Source organism: Lissotriton vulgaris, chromosome 8 (genome assembly GCF_964263255.1).
Source record: "Lissotriton vulgaris chromosome 8, aLisVul1.2, whole genome shotgun sequence".
Classification (NCBI taxonomy): Eukaryota; Metazoa; Chordata; class Amphibia; order Caudata; family Salamandridae; genus Lissotriton; species Lissotriton vulgaris.
In genome coordinates, this window is record NC_141696.1 from 231486009 (window position 1) to 231507490 (window position 21482).

Sequence of the window (21482 nt, forward strand, 5' to 3'; positions counted from 1 at the left end):
TGGGAACAGGTAGGAATGTTGTGATTGGTCTCTAAAGAGTTGTAATTTAATACCCTCTTTAATGGTAAAGTTGGATTTTAAGGCACGCCTTTTGAAAACACCACTTTTAGAAAGTTGATATTTTCTTGTCCTAAATATTTGGTGCCTGCAGCCTGTGTCCTTGGTCGCACGAATGGGATTAGAGTGTCAGTTGGCCTTTGTGTATTCCTCCCAAACAGTGAGTCAAAGGAAGAGTGGCTGTTGGCAGGATGGGCCATCTAGCCAGGATTTCAAAGGAGCTTCCACAGCACACTCACATAGAACTTCACACTATCCTTTTGCCACCTCAGATCCCTTGGAGTCTGGTCAGGGAGGAAGGACATTCCAGAGCCATCTGTGGGGGAAACCCCTGACATTTTTTCCACTTCAAAGCTGGCACTAGGTATAAAAATAGACCCTCAAACCGACTCCTCAGTATACTCCTGGATGTGCAGACGGCACTCAGAAGACTTGCCTTGTAATTCAGAGGACTGTCCTACTGCTTGAGACCTGCTTTGTACCTCAGAGTACTGTCCTTTGTTACCAGAGGATTGCCTGCTGCTTGCCGACTGCCCTACTGCTTGAACTCAGGCCTACCAGAGTGTCTCCCAGGGTGTGCTGGCTGGCCTGTTCTGAGATGCAGGAACACAAAAAACTCCAACAACTTCAACACTGCACCTGGACCCTTTCTGAGGTGAGTTCTACCATTAGAAGTGGTGCCATAGGTGCCCAAACTGCAAAAAAAACAAAATTTGAGACTTCAAATATTTTAAGTCAAAAAGTGCCCTCAGAACCAATAGAAGACTGAGACCTACCAGCTCGCTGAACTGTCCAAGGTGTATTCCCAATCATTGTGCCAGTTCCTGCTACTTTCTTCTCTGCTGCAGCAAATCCTGTTCAGCAACTCCTCTCAGAAGGGGTATTGGTCCTTGTGAAGCCCTCATCGGCTACTGCCTGCAACTAATTCTCTCTGAAGATCTTCAACCTCCATAAAAAAGAATAAGTCTGAACACCGCCAACTACTTGCCCCGCTGAGCTTTACCTTCTTTGACATTTTAATTTAAAAGTTCTTCTAAGTCCGAAGGTAAGTGGAGACTGGTCCCAATACAATTTGAGTATCCGAACCGCACTACTTCATAGCGGGTTGTAACTTTCGACTTTGCCCAGATCTCACACAGCTAAATGCCCACTGATGGCATCTTGATCTTTTAGGCCCTATTTTTACTTTGTACTTTGAAAATTCATAACTTCAGTTCTACTGGTTCGATTTTTGTTGTTTTGGTGTCTAATAATTTATCAACGTTTACTCCATTTTTCTAAACTAGTGTGGGGTGTTTCTTCTTTTGTGTTTCCACTTTGATACTGTTTATGTCTTGCATAAATACCCGGCCTGGGCATAGTTTGTGGAGTCTCGCTGCACGGAACTCCGGGAAGTGACAAACTCAATGGAGTTCCGCAAGAGGCGGAGTTCAGTGCGAACTGCTATTTGTGCTGAACTTTCTACCACTCGTGTAGAAATTCTACGCGAGCGGCAGCTCACACTCGCCAACTTATCATTCGCCAGAGTGGGGAAAAAACTCCCTATGTGGAGTGGAGCTTTCTGACCTACGCAAGCTCCGAGGAGCACGGAGTGCAGATAACTCCGCAAACTCAGCAAACGGAGAGGAGTTCACTGCCAAAGGCTAATCAAAACTTTACATCATTTTTCTAAATTTGGCCTGACTGCTTTTGTGACAAACTACCTGAGGGTTAAACACAGGTTTAGTGAGTGCATTTTGATGGTTTCACCCCTCCCCCCATCAACTCATAGGAAAAGTACAAATGTATTAGAAAAAATATGAGCCTATGAAAATGTTTGTGACAAGGATTGGAATACAGATGGGTATAAAAGTCTGATTTAGCCTTAGAAAGATCTTTCTTGGAAGATTTCATTTTTTGTTTTAAAAATTGTACTGTCTGCTAATGTGGCAAGGAATTCTAGAGAGTAGGTACAAGGTCTGAGAAGGAATGATGGCTGAGAATGGATTTACAAAAACATTGATTCAAGAGTAAACGTTTCTGAGCTCACTGGAGGGATCTGCAGAGTGTGTATCTAAACAAACAGCAGGAAGCTAAATCTGGAATAGTACCATAATTATACATAAAAAGACAGATGCAAAATGGAAGGATGCTAGCTAAAAAACTTTGCTGGCGGCTAAGATGGCCACCAAATAGGAGCACCTCCAGGGAGCTCTCAGGTTGGGGATTACCAAATCGGTATTCATCCCTGTTTTAACCCTGCCATGCACCATCCTGGGTATCACTACATCTCTAATTCTATTTGGAAACTCGTTGGCTCTGCTCACCTCCTGGATTGGCCGATTCCTCCCCGGGACTGACTGGTATAATTTTTCCTCTGCTGCGGTGGCTGGCTGATAGTTGTGAGACTATGGAGAAGGTGGAGTTTGAGGGCATCAGAGGAGGGACCGTCCTGACTGATCTTCCCTGCGGCTTGGGCTGGTGCTGTGGCGTCGTCCTTTAACGGCAGCGGAGCATGGATGCCTGGGACCTGGTGAGTGCTCGTGCGACCGCCTACTCTCTCCTGATGATGGGCAGCTCTCGATCCTTCAATCAATCAGGGGTTTAAAGCACACTACTCACCCGTGAGGGTCTCAAGTCGCTGGGGGGGAGGATCAGCAGTTCCGTTCAGTGGAGGAGCCAGGTCTTGAGAGCCTTCCTGAAGGTGCTCAGGGAGGGGGCACTTCTGATGTCGATCAGTAGCTCATTCTAGGTTTTGGCAGCGATGTAGGAGAAGGCTCATCCTTCTGTTCTGTCTCTGCGGATGTGCGGGGTTTCTGCGAGGGTGGGGCTAGTAAAGCGAAGGTTTCTTTTGGGTACGTGGAAAGTGATTTTCTTTTTGGGGTATTGGGGTCCTGTGTTGTTGAGGCATTTGTAGATGAGGGTGAGTATTTCGTAAATTGATTCTCTTCTCGATGGGGAGCCAGTGGAGGTTCGGTATGTGTTGGCTGATATGCTCGTGTCGGGGGATGCCTATGGCGAGTCTGGCTGCAGAGTTCTGTATCGTGTGTAGCTGGCAGAGTAGAGACATGTTGATACCGCCGTAGGGGGAGTTTCCTTAGTCCCATCTGCTGGTTATGAGTGCGCGGGTGACTGTCTTCCTTGACTTGGGGGGGATCCATTTGAAGGTCTTTTGGAGGATGCAGAGGGTGTTGAAGCAGCTGGAAACAATGGTGTTGACCTGCTTGTTCATGGAGAGGGAGGAGTCGAGCACGATGCGGAGGTTTCTGACGTGGTCCGTGGGGATCAGGGGGCTGCCGAGGATGGGCCACCAGGAGTAACCCCATGCTGACGGGGTGGTTCCAAGATCCATGCCAGGTGCAGTCCTGGGGCAGGCCGTGCTCGCGCCTGAGGACACCGCCTGTTGTCCCAGTCCAGAGCTTCGATTAGCTACCGGAGGCTCAAGGACCCCTGTCCGGGGTTCCAGTCGGAGCCTTGTTTTCACTACTGGAAGCAGACGGACAAGGCTGAGAGCCATCTGGTGCCGAGTGCATGCAAGTCAGGTTTGCACCCGCCCTGTAGCCTCGCCCTGTCTCTCCATGGTCTGCGGTCCGGGATATCAAGCTGACAAGGGAAGGAGCTTGGTGATGCGCGGTAAACAGACAAAATATCGACTAGAAAATATCGAATGGACATAATATCGAGTACAAAATATAGGCTGGACAGAATATCGAATGGAAAGAATATAGACATCAAAAATATTGTTTTGAAGGTAAGAAATGTAATATCGAATTTTAAAATATAGATTGTCAAAATATCGAAGTACATAATATAGGTTAATGAAAATATCGAACATTTAATAATATCGAATTTTTTTAGTGTATTTTATGTGTTAAAAGTGTTTATTTATGTTATAATATAATTTAATTAATGAATTTAATGTTATTGAAATTTTGCGTAATTTAATTCTGTAGTGGGTTGTGGGTTTATAGGGGAGTAGGGTGGGAAGTAATTTAATTAATATTAATTAAATATGTAAATTTATTTATTGGTATTTTTTATAATTAATTGTTAATTAATTTTTATTTTGTAATTAACATTTTAATTGCCAATTTATATTTTTTAATTGATTAATTGATAATTATGTTAATTTAGCTAATTTAATTTCTGTAGTGGTTTGTGGGTTTATAGGGGAGTAGGGTGGGAAGTAATTTAATTATAATTACTTAAATATGTAAATGTATTTATTGGTATTTATTTATAATTATTTCTTAATTAATTTTTATTTTGTAATTAATTACATTTTAATTCCCAATTAATTTAGTTTAATTGATTAATTGATAATTATGTTAATTTAACTAATTTAATTTCTGTAGCGGGCTGTGGGTTTATAGGGGAGTAGGATGGGAAGTAATTTAATTAGAATTAATTAAATATGTTAATTATTTTGGGGTATTTATTTGATCTTAATTGTTAAGTAAGTTTTTAAATACTAATTAATTAATTGTTACTTTTTAATTAATTAGTACTAATAGATAACTAATTGTAATGATTAAATTAAATTAGTATTTGTAATTCATTAATTTTTATATTATATTAAATTGGTAATTACTTGGAATTTTTTTTTATAGATATTTAAATATATATATATTTTTTTATTTAATATATGAAGTATCTACTTTCCCTACTGTTGCACTAATTTTTACCCCTGCGCTATCCAACGCTTTCCCTACTGTTGCACTCTCTGGAGTGGAAATAGTAATTTTTACCCCTACGCTATCCAACGCTTTCCTTACTGTTGCACTCTCTGGAGTGGGAATAGTAATTTTTACCCCTACGCTATACAACGCTTTCTCTACTGTTGCACTCTCTGGAGTGGGAATAGTAAATTTTACCCCTACGCTATCCAACGTTTTCCCTACTGTTGCACTCTCTGGAGTGGGAATAGTAATTTTTACCCCTACGCTATCCAACGTTTTCCCTACTGTTGCACTCTCTGGAGTGGGAATAGTAATTTTTACCCCTACGCTATCCAACGCTTTCCCTACTGTTGCATCTCTGGAGTGGGAATAGTAAGTTTTACCCCTACGCTATCCAACCCTTTCCCTACTGTTGCACTCTTTGGAGTGGGAATAGTAATTTTTACCACTATGCTATCCAACGCTTTCCCTACTGTTGCACTCTCTGGAGTGGGAATAGTAATTTTTACCCCTACGCTATCCAACGCTTTCCGTACTGGTGTACTCTCTGTAGTGGGAATAGTAATTTTTACCCCTACGCTATCCAACGTTTCCCTACTGTTGCACTCTCTGGAGTGGGAATAGTAATTTTTACCCCTACGCTATCCAACGCTTTCCCTACTGTTGCACTCTCTGGAGTGGGAATAGGAATTTTTACCCCTACGCTATCCAACGCTTTCCCTACTGTTGCACTCTCTGGAGTGGGAATAGTAATTTTACACTTCCGCTATCCTACGGTAATAATATTTGATATTTTTTTATTATATTATGTTACTATATATATATGTTTTAACATATATGATTGTTAACAATTTTTTTATAACTTTAATTAATGATTTAATTATTATAAGTTAATTTAAGTAATTTTAAGTATATTTTACTAAATATTTTTTAATATTAAATTAATTTAACATTGTTTTAATAAAGTCGATATTTTTACAAACTATATTTATGTAAACGATATTTTTTACTCGATATTTTTGTACTTACCTGTTTGTAGATACAAAGTCGATATTCTGTCTGTCGATATTCTTTCGCCGATATTTCTGGTACTCGATATTATGTCCCTCGATATTATGTCAGTGATCCGTGCTGCGTATGTTGAGATGAGCTCCCCTGCAGCCTCCCGAATGCCGAGTCTCGGCCTTCTCGACCTGGTCGCCATTTAGAGCGAGTCTGCTGCTCTAACTTTGATATAGTTTGTCCCCTAACGTAAAATGGCCATCCTTTGAGTGGTTCCCTGGCTCCTTCACAAGGATAGCCAGTAGTAAGAATCGAAAGAGGACCAATCCACTTTAGACCTTAGAAATATAAATAGGAATCGAACTTGGACACCCCTTACAATGAAGTGGTCATCTTTAAACCTCCTCGTGCACAGAAAATAGGGCCTTGAGACTGGAATGTGGTCCTCTTATCTCGGATCCTAGAATCAATTACTGGACCTACTTTATTACTCCACATAATGAAGTGACTTCTTTGAAACGTCCTACAACACAGGATAGGGAAAGTTTCAGAATTGCAGACACTCTATCCCTTTACTACTCTCTGATTAGTGCCCCCACTAGATCATCTTTGCAATTGACAGCCCTGCCATAGATCTAGGGAAGTCACTGCGAAAGCGGATAGAGTAATTTATTCTGCATAACCTGTAATTTTTCTCTCCCACCAGTATGGCAGGATTGTGCCTGAAAGTAGCAGGATGTAACTCCTACACTCTCACATACCCCCCAACCTATCCAAGACTGCATGAAAACTTTTAAGCACAATCTTCTGAGAAGACACCCAGAGACTTCTGATCTCCGGCCCATACTATAACATGGAAAAGAGCATCATTGTAAATGACCTAATATTCTACAGCAGGAAAATAGCACTCTGATGAGCAGCCATAATAAATCTACTAAACATTCTTGAAACTAGTAACATTCTGTGTGGCCCAAACATACTGATCACTCCGTCACAAAAAATAAGAGCTGACCTTAATGTTACAATCTATAAAAATGGCACTGTTCTGATCCAAGCAGCAAACAAGAATCTCAAAAAAATCGATGACCACTTCACCACCCTAAATGAGCAGGTTCTTGGCTACACTCATTCATCACACCCCCAGTGCCCTCACAATCTGACACACGTTGGAGCAGTGTCCTCTACAGATCAAAGTTAGCATCATGGGCTAAGGGCTTCCCGCTTATGACTACCAAAGCAGAAGCTACCTCCTTAAGCTCCTTCTCACCTTCTCCCAAAGGATGGACTGGTAATGATCTCCCCAAATGAAGTCCTTACAGCACAGTGCGCATGGCAGCATCTCCCCTAAATCTAAAAGAGTATTGCCCACCTCACCTCCTCAACCTCTCAAAAATGCAATGCCTGCAACCCCATCATGCACTCATTGTCACCTTTTCACATCCATAGCGTCAAGCACACAGGTCAGCCAGAGCTCGCCACCTACCCCACCAAAATGCTCTTTTGCCTCCCTGTTGAGTAAAACAGGCCCTTTTCTCACTTCTACGTACAGAAAAGCAACCAAAGGGTGATCGAATTCCAGCTCCTCTGCCAGGGTCACCGAGTGTACTCGCATTCCAAGCCCTGATCCACGGGACCCTTCACCTCTATTACAGTCAGCATAGCTCAGAGCATTCATAACACTATTCTCAAAATCAAGAGCATCCTGCACCGTACCGACCATTCTCGCTCTAAAATCAAGCACATTCAGAAATCAGTACACAACCTTCAAAGCAAGCCTAACCATCATCCCCTGTCACTGGCAAATAAACACCAGCACCCTCGCAAACAAGTCAACAATCTATCAGAGGATGAAACACTAGCTCTTCTACTATCCTCCAGGGCAACACCTGCATCTTCCAGTCCCACCAACAAGAAAGACGAAAACAAAATCCATACGGTCACAATCAACACAAATAGAATTTTCCACCCTCAGAAACAGATGTGTACACGGCAACAATTTAAAACGAGTATCCATATCCATCTCAATTCCCCTCAAACCCCGGGGAGCTCCGCAACACCGCTCTCTGGTCTTTTACTTAATTGCAGATTAGCAGTGAAGCATGCCTCTGACATCGCAAACTCATCTTGAGTCAAGATGATGATGTGGAAGTCTTAACTGAATCATGGCTCAACGAAGCATCATCGCCCTGCATGGATTTATTGGTTCCTTCAAACTACAACACATAAGGCTGGACAGAGAAATAAAAAATGGGGAGGTATTGCTTGCATCCAATGCTCCGACCTCTCTGTTACCCATCTTCACTCTGATCCTCTTGACTCCTGTCTCCTGTGCAGGGTCAGACTGGGAACCAAAAGCGGCTCTGGCAAAGTGCTCGGCTGCCCCCCCTCCCCGGGGTTGGGAATGCCGCTGAGCTCTTTGCCAGGGCTAGTTTTCTGCCGATTTTGTTACAGGGCCGATTTTGCAGCTATGCTGCAAAAACGGCCCTGTAACAAAAACGGCCCCCAGGGGCCCAAAACCGGCCCCCACCCGTGCAGCACACCGGGGGATTGCCTGGTGCCCGCTATGGCCAGTCCGGCCCTGTGAATATCCTGCACTCTCCATAAGTGACGACTCTAACCGCTTGTCCAAACTGCACATTTCTACCACCCCCCAGGCAGGAATGACCCACTCATTGACCACCTCATGGAAATCATTACTGAAGGGGCGTGGCTTGGGCGCCGATGGCGATGGTCGCCTGAGAGCTCGGCTCCGGGACTGAGCCCGGGATTATCCTGTTAATCGGAGGCCGCGGGGCACCCTAGCCCCCGCAAATCGTAGCTCGGCCCAACTAGACCCCACTGAGACGACCGGCGCGGCCTGGACGGGTGGTGATCTGCCCGAAACACGAAGTTCGAGGTCCCGGGGAGAGCGACCCAATATGGCGCCCGGACCCCTTTGTCCCCTTGGACGGGGCCATTAGCCTGGATGAACGCCGCTGAGCATAACGTGCCCTCCTCTCATGTATTTTCCAGGAGAGTGAGGAGTTGGACTCTGCCCTGCTGAGACCCTGGTATTGATGAAGGCGCCTGGGCGATCGGAAGCTCCTACCATAGCAAACCCGGACGCCTGGAGGTCCCGGCGGTGGTGACGACCCCCGACGCGGCGCCTGGCTGCATCCCCCGATCGGCCCGATCCCATGGGAAGCATAACCCCCTGGTGCCACAAAGTCTCTGGAGGAGTGGGTGGCCCTCGTTCCGGATCCTCGTCAACCAGACGGCCCTACCCGGCCTGGCGCCGAGTGTCTCCGCCTCCTCCTCAGCGCTCTCAGACGACACGGTGGTGGCGTGAGCCGAACCTGTGGAGATCCACCTGGCCCTGGAGAAGAGGATCACCGGCCTTCATCCCGAGGGCCTCCATTCGGGAGAGTTATAGTCGGAGCCCGCACTCGGGGGCACCTTTATCTGAGCCCACATTGTGCGCTTCCCACGATATGGGGAAGCCGAGAGGGGCCAAGGGGCCCACCCCGGCCGCCTCTGACTCGGAGACCCCAGACAAGGAAGGCAGCGGCAACCCGGGGGACGCTGGTGGCGCACCGCTGCAGCAACAATTTGATCGCGTCCTGGAAGCGATTGCGACCACACGCTCGGCCCTTCAGCAGGACATTGCCCAGGTGGCGACGAGTCTGGGCCTTCTCAGGGCGGATCATGGCAAGCTATCGGACAGGGTCAAAGAAGTAGAAGGCTCGGTGAAAACCTTGGAGCCGGCACAGCGCACCTTGGCCGCGGCAATGAAAGATGCTCTAACCCGGATTTCTGCCCTGGAACAGCGAGCGGAGGATGCGGAAGGCCGTAACAGGCGCAACAACATCCGAGTGGTAGGACTGCCGGAGAAGATCGAGGATGACGACATGGTGGCCTACTTGGAGGCCTGGCTCCGAGACACGGTAGCCCCGGAAGGCCTATCCTCTTTCTACACACTTGAACGGGCTCATAGAGTCCCAGCACGGCCACCGCAACTGGGCCGGGCGCCACGCCCGGTGGTGGCGCGCCTCCTGCATTTTCGCGACAGGGACCTCATCCTCAATGCCGCTAGACATAATGGCCCTTTCAAGGTGGAGAACAGCCAGGTGAACATTTTCCCGGACTACACCTATGAAACCCAACGTAGGCGGTACTCATTCTTGGCGATTAAGCGCGAGCTCCGGAGCGAGGGCATTCAATACTCGCTCCTATTTCCTGCAAGGCTCCGCGTCATTGTAGATGACAAGACTCAATTTTTTGATACCCCGGAGGATGCCTGTAACTGGCTTGAACTGTATAGAGCTGGGAAAGATGGCTTCGCCTCCACATCTCAGACAATGGCGGAGCCGGGACAGCGACGGCGGTCCACGAGGGTGCGGAGTCGCCGGGGCCGTTCAGGCGGCCCTACTACTGCAGAGACATCGACGGAGCGGAAAGGTGTATTGGAGGTGTTGTCTGCCCTTTCTGGGTCAAGAGAGGATGCCATCGCAGAAGAAGAGAACCCTGGTGACGAGGGAGCATCGACGGACTCGGAGAACTCGGTGACGGATAGTACCGGCACACCGGTGATTACACCAAAATCGGTTGAGGACCTTCTTGATGGACAGGGTTGACGGGGTGAGCTGTATCCTTTTGGGTGGGGGCCCGTACCGGGGGTGGAGGGAGCCGATGGTTCAACATGACCGCAGGAGAAGCGGGGGGTGGGGGGCCCTGCCTTTGCCCCGAGGGTTTCCATTACTGTTTAGGGCTTGCTTTAGTCCTGGTAGCCTGAGCATCGAGGGCCCACTGCCACCGCCCAGCCCGCACCTGGCCCCTAAGGCCTTCCTACGGTGGCGACTGTAGGATTAGTTGGGGACGAGGGGAATTTTGGAAGACATGGTTTGGATGGGAACTAGATGGAGTTATTTGGGTCCTGTTCTGGGGAGGGTGGGCAGGGGTTTGGGTAACGTAAATTTTGTTGAGTTTTGGTTGAGGGAAATGGCCGCCATCAGTGTTGGGGGGATTGTTGTTTGCCTATTGCTGGGACCCAGATGGGGTGACTTTGCATGCACAGTATGGGACAATGGCTGACGTTGCTAATGTGAAGTGTATTACTTGGAACGTGCGGGGGCTTCATACCATGTCTAGGCGGCACAAAGTCCACGCTTATTTAGTGCGTAGGGGAATACAAATGGCGCTACTGCAGGAGACCCATCTGAACAAGGCGGAAGGGGCGGCGCTACAGCGTAGATGGAGGGGACAGGTCTTCTACACGTCGTACTCAGCGTATGCCAGGGGGGCGCTAATCTGGATCCGGGCTGGGGTTCCCTTCCAGGTCACAAACTCAGTGGTAGACCCCGAGGGGCGTTACGTGGCCATCTCTGGCACTCTGGGGGGGAGGGACCTGAACGTTTGCTGTGTTTACGCACCTAACATGGACCAGATTGCCTTCCTTTCTAGGTTGTCGGGCTCGTTAGCCCACTTTTTCACGGGGCCCCTCCTGCTCGGTGGGGACTTCAATTCAGTGGTGGATGTGGAGACTGATCGCTCGCACCCGCCCCTCCCTGATTCTCCGGTCCGCCGCGTGGCCAAGGGCCGTGGCGACTGGCAGACACGGTGGGGGTTGACGGATATTTGGAGAGCGCAACACCCCGACACTAGAGATTACTCCTATTTTTCGGGCCTCCACGAGTTGCACGTTCGGCTGGACGGGTTTCTTGGCTCGACTGAACTGGTTTCAGCGGCCGTCCGTTCCGAATACTTGACTAGGACCATCTCGGACCATAACCCCCTCCTGCTGGCCCTTCGCTGGTTTCCGGGGGCGCCGGCGGTGCCCACCTGGAAGTTACGCCCTGAGATGCTCGAGGATAGTGTCTTCAGAGCGGACTTAGGTGATAAGATCGAGGAGTATTTCGCGTCCAACGGGGGCTCTGCGAGCTCGAGAGCGCTGGAATGGGACGCTTTTAAGGTGGTGGTGAGGGGTTATTGCATCACCAAGAAGGTAGGTATGAGGCGGGTTATCCTCGATGACTTGGAGGTGGCCGATCGGAAGCTTCGGGAGTTGGAACTCCACCGCCCCGGGCACCCTGAACTCCAGGGACGCACGGCGGAGGCGAAGGAAGCGGTGGCAGCTGAGGTCGAGCGGCTGCGCTGCTTCGACTACAAGGCCTATACGGTTCGGTCCCTTGCAGAAGGGGATAAAACGAGCGCATTGCTGGCTTGGCTGGCTAACCCTACGCGCCAGACCTCACTGACGACATCCATGCGTATGATGGACGGGACCATGGTGCATACTCAACCGGAGATTCTAGGTTGCTACCGGCACTACTACGATCAGTTATACCGCAGTTGTGCTGTCAAAGACCCCGACCTTTTTGAGGACTATTTGGGATCCCTGGAGCTCCCGATGGTGGAGCCTGACGTGGCGAAAGCCCTGGGTTCCGATATCGAACTGGGGGAGATCCGCAGCGCCATCAAAAGGATGGCGCGGAACAAGACCCCGGGACTAGACGGTCTTCCGGTGGAATTTTATGCGACCTATGCCGACCTCCTGGCTCCGAGACTGGTGATTGTTTATAGAGAGGCGAGGAGGCTTGGCCGACTGCCTGGCTCGATGCGGGAGGCCCTGGTGGTTCCCCTCCTCAAGCCGGGGCGAGACTCGACCGATCCGGCATCCTACCGGCCCTTATCGATGCTGACGGTCGATTATAAGATTCTGAGCAGCATCCTGGCCTCGAGACTGGTTGGCCACATGGCCTCCCTAGTGCATGAGGACCAGGCCGGGTTCATCCCCAAGCGCAATACGACAATGAACATCCGCAGGTTGTTCCGCTTGCTGGGTGAACCGCTGATGGGTGCTCCATGCCCAGTGGTCCTGTCGGTGGACCTAGAGAAGGCGTTTGATAGCCTGGAATGGGACTACCTACACACGGTGTTGCGACGGTTTGGCCTCGGGGAGGGCTTCATCAAATGGACCGCGGTCTTATACGCCTCCGTGTCGGCCAGGGTTCGGGCGGGCCCATTAATTTCCTCACAGTACCCGGTAGAAAGGGGCACGAGACAGGGCTGTTCGTTATCCCCACTTCTCTTTGCGCTGGCGGTGGAGCCCCTCGCAGTGCTACTCCGGTCGGGGGCGCATTACAGTGGCTTCTGGACCCCTTCGGGCACGCACCATGTTTCGTTATATGCCGACGACTTGTTACTCTTCCTGGAGGACCCAGTCGAGGCCCTACAGGGAGCTAAGACGGCGCTCTCGGCGTTCGGGGCGGTCTCGGGCCTACGGGTAAATTGGACCAAGACGTGCCTCTTCCCAGTCCGTAGAGGCACCCCTAGTCCAGTCCTTAATGGGGGACTTAGATGGGAACCTGACTGTTTCAGATACCTGGGGGTGTACATTTATCATGATCCATCTGACCTCCTGGACGGAAACATCGCCAGGTGCAGTCGAGCTCTACGGGGGAATATGGACTTTTGGGCTACACTGCCGCTTTCGTTGGCGGGGCGGGTCGCCCTCCTCAAAATGGTGGCTCTCCCCCGACTGCTATACTATTTCCGGGCGCTGCCAGTTTGGATCCCACCGGCCACGTTTAGGCTTCTACGGTCGACGGTGACCGGATTCCTTTGGGGCTCGGGCCGCCGTAGAGTGGCCCTTAAGACCCTGATGAGGCCGAAAGCCGAGGGTGGACTTGCGGTGCCGGATTTCGAGAAATATTATCTGGCGGCGCAGCTCCAGACCCTCACCCAGGAGGTTGCCAGGGAATTTCGAGGCCCGGAGGACAGGAGAGGTACAGGGATGGCTAGGCATGTCCTATCTTTCATAGCTCTACGCCAACGTTTGACCTTACAGGACCTAACGTTGGAGGAAAAGACCATCCGACTGTGCTGGAACCGGGCTCACGCCAGGGGCCAACTCCGGATACCGTATGCGCCGGAAATACCATTGGGGATGCTGACGGCGTTGCCCCATGGCGGGGATTGGTCACGATTGGCGGACTGGGAGGACGCGGGGTTGCAGTTGGTGGGGGATCTTTATGAGGCCGGGGTACTTTTGCCTTTCCAGGAGCTCATTGACCGTTTCGAGATTCCCCCAGGGGACTTCCTGTTGCACTCGGCCCTGGTCCGTGCGATCCAGGCGCATTGGAAAGGCGGACAGGAGGAACCTCCTACGTCTCCGGTGTGCCAATACGTCATGATGTCTGCGGGCACGGTGAAGGCGGTCACCTGCCTCTACGGTAGATTGGTCAATGAAGGGTTGACCCCCCTTACGACCCTCAAGGGCCGTTGGGAGGCAGACATAGGCAAGGAAATCCCGGAAGCGACCTGGTCTCAGCTCGTGCGGCGAGCGTGGAAGGGGACGCGTCACGCCCGTTTTCAGTTGGTCCACTATTATGTACTCCATCGAGCATACCTGACCCCGGCAAAAATCCAACAGTATTTCGCTACGGACTCGGCAGCTTGCCCCAGATGCCCGGCGCCAGAGGCAGACCTCCTCCACATGTTGTGGACCTGCCCGGGTCTGTCCTCCTACTGGGCGGAGGTGGAGAAGACCCTGACGGAGGTGACAGGGAGACCCCTATCGATTGATGCGGCGGTGGGTCTGTTGCATTGGTTTCCACATACCCCCAAAAACAAAATTTCCAGTAAATTTATTGATTTAGGACTTCTCTTGGCCAAACGAGAGGTGACCAGGAACTGGAAGGCACGAGCTGGTCCGACTGGGGGCAGATGGCATAGCGAACTATTGAAGTGGGCGGCGGGGGAAAGTACGCTGAGGTATCAACTGGCTGGGAGACAACGTAGCGAGCGAGCACAGGAGACAGCGCTGGAATGGGAGACACTAGTGCAGGCCCTCAGAGACTATTGCGCCCCCAGCGACTCTGATAGTGAGATGGAAGCGCGCCCTGAGTCCCGATAGGCGATGGTGTTTTCTGTTACTGATACGCTCATCTTGGGTCCTCTTACGAATCCTATTGCGGTTGCTACCATACACTGATGGCGGGGTTGGGTGGGGGAGGGATTTCTTTGCAAGTTAGTGTTTTGTGGGTGGGACTTTCTTTTGGGTTCGGGGGCTTGTTTAGAAAAGCAGATGACGGACGGTGGATTATCCGGACCAGCCTTTCGCTCCTGCTGAACCCCCACTGGATTTTATCGCCCTACTTTTGAACTGTGGGCTGGATGATAATGTATAAAAACGTGCTGCGGGGGGTGGACGGGAGGCAGTCGATTGATTTCAGTGTATTTTGGATACTGGTCATATTTGTAACAGTTTACTGATTCCTGCAATAAAAATATATTTCAAAAAAAAAAAAAAAAAATAAAAAAATAAAAAAATGGAAATCATTACTGAAAATGCCTCCCCCACTCCAATGATATATTCCTTGAAGACTTTAATCTTCATTGGAACAACCTTAATAACATTCAGGTCATCATCCTTAAAGATTTCCTAGCAGACCAAACACTTACTCAAGCCTGCACTCTACCAACTCACACGAAAGGCTCCACAATGCATTGGATTATCTCAAAGGAAAGGGCGGTAAGGCTAACCTCAATTGCTCCTTGCGACTGGCCAGACCACCACTATTACCTTCCTAATACCGGGCACACATAAGAAAAGACCAGTGCAATCAGTGAAAACAAAATTATGGCTTAGAGACACAAAAAGCCTAGACTATGAGAAACTGGCAGCACGATGCGAGAATAATCTCCCCCCAAGCTTTCAAATATCAGCGAACTTACAGCGCACCACAACTCAACAATGTCTGATATAATCGACTCATTAGCCCTGTTAAAACTGGAAAGAATTCAGGTTAAAGATGAAAATCCCTGGTTTAATGGGTCCCTAAACAATGAAAAGAGAAATCTTCGACTAACAGAACGGAATTGGAGACAACACCCCTCCTCCCCCAGCTAAAACTTCTCAGCAACCGTCGTCAAATCTCTCCTGGTCATACACGTAAATTTATTATAAACGAGACCATGATAAGTCTCTAACAAGTCTAGTGTCAGCCGACTCAGCAACCGTCGTCAAGTTTTGACGACGGTTGCTGAGTCGGCTGATACTCGACTTGTTAGAGACTTATCATGGTCCCGTTTATAATAAATTTGCGTGTATGACCAGGAGAGACCACCCACCAAGCTGTGGTTTACTAAACTACAAATACGGGTGCGTACATTCTGAGCAATATTTGTGGTTAGGTTCAGGATATTCTCGCTACACTGAACCTTAATTTTTTGCGCCAACTGCATCCTCGTTGAACATTAGATGAACTGACATGACAGCATTACTTTTACTTATAGGAAGGAAAGCTCCGTCAAACTATCACCTATTTACGTTGAGAAGACACTACCAGGTGACATTATCCAGCTGTAATACCGTTGTTGTTAAACTTCAGTTGTCCGCACATCTACTTTTCTTTGCCTTGAAAAAGTCTCTGCGAGACGAAACACGTGTTGGCGGTGTGAGCTGTGAAGTTGTTATAAATTATTGGTGTCTAATAAAAGAATCTTTGGAGGAATATAACCTGACTTGGATCTCTGAATTTGGAGTTGCATAAATACGGATACTATAGAAACTATGATTATGGACGAATTTTAGACAAAACAACGGGTTTGGACTCTAAATATAGCCAGATGATCTTTAACCCCTTCGATGCTGATGACGAGCTCAGCTCGTCATCAGCCACGGTGGTCGTGTGCTGATGACGAGCTGAGCTCGTCATGTAACATTGCTCCTTACATTTTTCAGCACAGGGGAAAAATAACCACAGCAGCCAAGGTGTTAATGGCATATATTAATTGAATACGAACAGGAGTGCTGATGTGGCTTGTTATCTTCTCTTCTTGTAATTGAGGCATTCGTGTCTTGTTGACATCCCTGGTGGTGGGTGTGTATCAAGCCACAAGAGCACCCTTTTGCAGACAGCTTAATACATTTTTTCGTTTTCACTACGTCTTAAAGAATTACACTGAGAAGAATAGTACTTTATGTGCGGACGTTTTCCCTGCTCTAGGGGAACACTGCCACCATTTTCTTTGCTTGCATTTCTAGATATGTCTATCCTTAAAATGGCAATACAGGCATTAGTTATAAAAACGGATCTAAAATGGATGCTCAACCCTCTATGGCCTACCCAAGATCTCAATGTCTCCCCTAAAAGCCTGTCTCAGCGTAGCGGCAAGACTCTTAATAGGCTCAAAATAATACGACCACATCTCACCGCACCTGAAGGCACTGAACTGGCTTCCTTATAAAGCCAGAATCCAACTCATATTGGCATGTATCTCACACAAAGCGTCACACTCTAATTCAGCTTTGTATCATGCTCATAAAATGGTGGTATCCAGAGGAGGCAGGCACTCCTGGTGTGCCAGGGTTGTTGTGTTGAAACCACCCCTCTTCCAGAATAAGAAAAAATACAACAGAGCTTTCTCTGGGGCCGGACCTAGAATCTGGAACTCGCTGCAGCCAAACATCAGAAGAATACCATCCTTGTCAAGATTCAAAACGGAAACTAAGACTTTCTTAATGGGCAAATACCTGCCATAAACTCTCTCAGAACATATACTATAACAGCGGCCTAGAAATACTCAATTGCTCTTTACTAGAACACAACCTGTTTACGTCTGTTTAGATTTCATAGATGTAACCTACAAAATTCTTGTATCAGATCAGCGGCCTAGCGATACTCTATTGCTGTTTAATTGAACACTACCTGTTTAAGCCTATCTAGATTTCATAGATGTAACCTACAAGATTCTTGTATCATGGACGATGCTTATCATTTTTGAATTATTAGTACTTCACTGTCACTTTAATGAGCAGAGGCTGGTGTTGTGCAGTCTTTCCTCTACTCCTACTGGCGTTTGTATTATCTCCCTGAGTTCAATATAGAGACCTCAAGATGGGAGAAGAAAGGTAAACAGAACCTCTATAGTTATCATTTAAACTGCTTGATTTTTGCCTAGACTTTAAGCCATGGTGTAAGGTAGGCCTTACAACTCAATACATACCATAACAGTAGTCCAATAATTAAAGTGGCACCTTTATGACAGGCATCTTGGGAAAAATAAGGAAGGAGGAGACAAATGTTTCCAATAAATAGGTTGCAGGAGGAAGCAACCAAAGATCAGACCTTATTTTACTAGAAGGATCAATTCTGACACCAAGATTTTTTGCAGATTGAGAAGGTCTGTAACAGAGATCGAAGTCTAAAGGCCATTGAAAAGGGTGTCAAAGATGGGGCTTCCTTCTAGTGGCCAAAATCTTTGTCTTGTTGATAGTCAATCTCAGTCAGTGCTGACCCATCAACATGCAGATTGTAGAAGGGCAACTCTGGGCTGAAAAATTATCAGTGGGTAGCCCACTCAATCCAAAAAGGATTTGGATTTTATCAGCATGGAAATAAAATTAAAAGTCAAAGTGTAGATAAGAAATATAGGTATGGAGGAAGAGTGGCTCATTGTGGGACATGATACACAGCCTCATAAGCAGAGGAGAAAAAAAGAGCCAAGAGCTACTCTCTGAATTCTGCTAGAAAGAAAGGAACATAGCAACTGTAGATCATTACCTCCAACACCAACTAAGGATAGTTCTTTTGAAAGAAGAATATGATCAACACATCAAATGCAGCTAAGAATCAAAATATTGTCTCTGTCGAAGACAGCAGCAAGCCTAATGTCATCTGAGACTGCATAGCAGATTCTGCACAGCTCTTCGGTCTGAAATCAGCTTGTGTATCATACAATAAGTTATTGTAATCTAGAAAGTTGGATAAATAGCTAGCTTCAAATGTTTCCAGAATCTTTACAGTAGCACAATGAAAGTAGATAGGCTGATAATAAAGAAGGATCCAAGGGGGTTTCTTGAAAGGGGAAAGAATGGTGGCAGCTTTGAAGGAAAATGGGACGCATCAAACAAGAACAAAGAATTCAAACTATCTAAGAGAGCATGGATCAGAATATGTGTAAAGGAAGATACATGAAGATAAAAATCTTATAGGAAATGGCTAAGAAGGGCAATCATGAATGTACAGGAATCAAGCAGAGCTTGCAGGCTAGATTGATCTAAAGGATTAAAATTGGCCCAAAGAGATGCTGACAAAGCTATAGGAATGAAGGAAAGAGAAGAAAGTAAAATCCATCCACTCACAAGATTAGGACACATTGTTAGTACTGGTATCTGCACATGAGGATAGTTCTTTCATGGTTCTAAAACACGTTTTGTTTGTCTTAGTCAATAAGAACGCTTTTTGAATAGGAGTTGTGACATGATATTTTCAATGTAGATTTGTATTTGGAAAGATCAGCTTTAAACTCCACTTTCTTGTCAATATAGTAAATTGCCAAATGTGCTTAGTGTGTTCCAGTTCACCAGTAAACCTGTGAAGTGACTTGTTGAACCAGAGTGAAGGTTTTGCTTTAATTATTGATGCTGGGTCTTACTATTCTCCAGGCCCTACTGTCTGATAAAAAAGAAAAAGAGAGAACAACCAACAGTGTTTTCATGTGCTTACATTTGCCAATCTTTTCTCCATTTGCACACGCAAGTTGAACTTACGTACTACAATGGCTTTGTTTACTGGTCAAAATGAATCTTTTCAATTCTTAAAGCATGAATTTGCATTCGATGTTGGGTACATCAAAGTGCAGATTACACAGGAATTTCATGAATACTTTCACAGCCCTAATCAAGCTACATTCCACATCTGTATTTTTTTCTCCTGTCAAAGATAGGAGAAAATTCCTATCCAGGTGTTGAATGGACAGAGAACACTCCACAATTTGTGAGAATACAGAAAAAAAAAGTTAGAATGTGATGGAACGTTTTGTAAGAATTTACACATAGGTATTATACCCAATGTGCAATCTTATCTTTGTCACAGTTTACAATTGTGATTACTGCTGGGAAGCTTCAGCTATTGCAAATTCTGAAAAGAACTCCTAGAATGTTCTGAGACTTGCGGAAATAAACCTACACCCCTATGTAGTTGTAAACTATAGGTGTAGATTTATGCATTGTTCCCAGGCATCTGGGAGAACAAAGGAGGGACCAATGTAGTCATGCTCTGTTTATTGACTTGATAAAATCAGACTGTCTCAATCAAAGTCTGGGTTCCGAAAGGAAGGCTGGAATGTACTCAACTACTCTTGCAGGGCAGATATTATGACTGAGAGGTTATGAAAATATATTCTAACGGTGGGCGGCCAGCTACGCTCCGTCTGCGGAGTGTGCGTAGTGCCGCCTACTCCGCATTTTGTGGAGCTGGCGGAGCCAGGCGGCACTACGCACGCTCCGCAGACGGAGCGTAGCTGGCCGCCACCCGCCTCCCTCCCGCCTCCCTCCCGCCCTCCCTAAATACTTTGAAATAAAGAAATGAAATAATTTAAAAAGCACTTACCTTGCCGCCGTTGCCCGCCGCGTCCCCGGGGCTCACTATCTTCCGTCTTCCGTACTAATGCGCATGCGCGGGCGGCCGCGCATGCGCATTTTCACGAGAAAATGCGCATGCGCGGCCGCCCGCGCATGCGCATTAGTACGGAAGACGGAAGATCGCGAGCCCCGGGGACGCGGCGGGCAGCGGCGGCAAGGTAAGTGCTTTTAAATTATTTGATTCTTTTATTTCAAAGTATTTAGGGAGGGCGGGAGGGAGGCGGGTGGCGGGGCTGGCGGCCAGTGGTGTTTGCGGAGTGGGGCTACGCGGAGTGCGGAGGTGGGCGTAGTTTCTCGCCCACTTCGCGTAGCTCCGCGAAGCCCCACTCCGCGAACTCCGCCCAGGGTTAATATATTCACTGAACCTCCCAGAAACATGTGTGCTCTCACTGATGAGACTTAAGTACAGTACTATGCGAGTTATCATGTAGACAAGATGGACAAAGACAGCCAGAAGCGAAAATGCCGTTTTGTTCAGGTACTTGTTTTATGCTCCAAATGACACCATTTGCCATGCCCACAGTCTCCTAGTCAAACAAAACTCATGTAACATGCAGCACAGACACCACACACTGCATAGACCATGGAGGCTGTTAAGGACCCCAGGCAAGAGGGACAAAACTGATTTCACAGTGTTGCTGATAGTGAGCTTCAGTAAATTACTTCTCTGCCAGGCTTGGATCACAGAGAAAACTGAATGCATAGTATGATGAACTGAGAGGGTAGATGATCAAAGTGAAGTATCATCTCAATGCTAAATAGATTCTGCAACAAATGTTCTTGTAAAGGTTTTGTAATATTTGCTACAGCCTGCTAGCAGTACATGTAGACATTAAAATGAAAGGATGCTATGGAAGAAATCGATGCGATCCTTCAAGTGAAACGTGTTGGTTTGGAACACAGATGGTGAGCCAACAGCTGGCAATTCCAAGGCAGAGAAGAGCAGAACCAGAATTGGACCACTCCTTGCAGGCCACCTTTTCCAAAACAGATGATCAAGAAAGAATGATCTACAAAGTGAAAAGCAATAGAAAGCTACCAAAACGTTTAGAAGTAAAAGACCAATGGGTGACCTTAAACTTAACCCATTGTTGTAATTTGACAGCGATTAAGTTGAGCGTTAGCGAAAGACATCTGAGTTTTGCTGTTATCTTAGCATTTGATGCCATCCATTTTGAGTTCGTGGCAGCCATTTTGTATGCCGCGTGTTACCTCATGTTGACCATGTGTGCTGTCCTACCTTTCTGCTTATGGCCTTTGAATCTGCCCAGCAACAAGCTATTAGTAGCATCTCTGTCCTTGCTGCTGACCGTTAGGGTCCACATCTGTTATTTGTTAGCCATAGATTGGAATGTGTT